This window comes from Lonchura striata, chromosome 6, assembly GCF_046129695.1.
Source record: "Lonchura striata isolate bLonStr1 chromosome 6, bLonStr1.mat, whole genome shotgun sequence".
Lineage (NCBI taxonomy): Eukaryota > Metazoa > Chordata > Aves > Passeriformes > Estrildidae > Lonchura > Lonchura striata.
In genome coordinates, this window is record NC_134608.1 from 4,369,625 (window position 1) to 4,371,890 (window position 2,266).

Genomic DNA, 2,266 nt, shown 5'->3' on the forward strand with positions numbered 1-2,266 from the left:
AAGGAGTAAATATGGAACTCACTTCATTAGTGAAATTCATTTGCTTCATTTCATTAAAATTTGGGAGTAATGTAAGAAACAGCAATTAAAATTAATTTAAAGCAAATACACACTGTCGAAGCTTTTGAGGTGAGACTGAACATTCATTGGCAATGAGAATTGATGTAACAGATCTCCAAGAAATTAACATAATGCAAAATCCATGTATAACCCACTAAACACAGCAAAAATGGCTGAGGTTTCCAAATCCAGTGGTATTGGGAAACCCTCATCAAACCTGTTTTGTTGAACACTTGTGGAAGGTGTGGAGGGAAATGGGGAATTTGCACTGAGGTTCCCAGAGGCTGAGAAGCTGCAATTCCTGCTCCTCTCACCACAGTGGGGAACCAGTCCCCCTAACACAGTTCCATGTTGTCAAATCTGTCAATGGTCACTACTCAGGAATTTGATGGTTTTCCAATTTTTTGGAAGCCCTTTCCTCCCCCAGGGTATTTGGTGACAGCTCCAAGATGGTTTATACCAGTTCTTGAGGAATTTTGGGGTAAATCCTGTTCCTTTAGATAATTTGGAAGTCATCACGTTTTTCATGTAATTCAGCTATTCCCTGCATTTTTTTGCTATTTTTACCAGTGTTAATTGCTGTGGCCATTTGTTACAGTAAACACTGAAACAACGAAGCATTCAACATTCCATGGCTGTCCCCAGTTGATTCATGCTGTCCTAGGAATTGGCCACACTCTGTCCTATTTGTACAAGCCCTGCTGAGATTTAAGCCAGAAGAGAGTTTGTAAGTCCATGTTTGTCCCTCACTACTTTGGCTGACTCCCTCACCACCACCTCCCTGTTCTCTCATCCCTAGGGGACAGACAAAATAAAAGGTTTTTATTTTTAGCACCTGTTCAACACCTTTTATTTCAACACCTTTTACAGTGGGGAAAACCAAGCCCACACAAGGCTGAATGCATCCTGAGGGCACCATGGTGGGAAATTCGGGCAGCCCTCGATCCCAAACGAGACATTAGATGAGAATTTTGTGCATCCCAGTTTGGGAAGTGCAAGTTTCCCTGGAAGAGCTGCTGTAGCTCTTTATGGCTGTCAGTGGCAATCCCACAGGGGCACCTTGGGTTTGTTTTTAAATTTCATTCCCCTCTTGCCACCAAAATCTTGCCACACAAACCCAACACAACAATTCAAGTGCAGGGAACAAAGATTTAACTGTGGCTCCCCTGGACATCCTGGGGACCCATAACATGGGGATAGGTGCCACTCATTGACCACCTAAAATTCCTCTTCTTTATTTCCCCAAATCTCCTGTTTCCCAAAATGCACCAATGTGCTGATTCTTGCAGGAATGAGGTGGTAACTCAATAGGGTGGTAATTCAATAAGGTGGTAACTCAATAATGTGGTAATTCCCCCTGCAGGTGAGCAGGACCTGAGAGGAAAAAAAGCTCTTTTCCCCTAAAAATGGGATTCTCTGTCTTGTGAGCAGGCTGGCATTAAAGCAGCGTCTCTCTCCACCCACACCCAGATCCAAAGGACTGTGGGGTCGTTGCTGCAGCCCTGCAGCAGGCAGGACAGCCAGCCAGGATTCCCAAGAGGCTTTCCCAGGAAAGCAGCACCCCTGGAGCTGCAGTGCTGCATGTGAGCAGGACAGCAGTGCCACCACTCCCTCCCAAGTCAAGGGGGCCAGGGAGGAGCTGGAAAGGAGAGGAGCTGTCCTTCTCCCAAGGGCTGGGACGGCCCATTCCTCCCCTAACCAAACCTCACTGCCCTCAAAGGGGCCAGAGGGCTCCCCCAAAAGCTTCCCCATTAAAGATGCACCTGTCCCCCAGGATGCCACACCCTCAACAAATCAAACCAAATACTACAGGCAGATCTCAACCCTCAGGGATGCTTTTTTCCTAAAGGCTCCTGACCCACAGTGCAACTGAAAATCAACTATTTTAAGCCACAGGCCTGTCCCCTTTTCTCCTTCTTGCTTTTATGAGGCCTCCAAGAAACCTGGTCGAGCTGTAGACAAGTTTTTGAAAGCCTGATGCCATTTGCAGAGACACGTAACAGCAGAGAGCTAAACCCAACCCATTTTCTTCCCAATGAGATCAGCTGGTCACTTTTGATTTTCTCTAGAAACCTATCTCTTCAGGACCTTTCTTTCTCCTTTTTCTTTATTTTTTTGAAGTCAAAGTCTGTTTCCCGTTTGGTAGGTGACCTGTTTAATGTTTTCCCTGTGTCTGGGAACTCCTTAGTGTAATTAGCGACCTTTG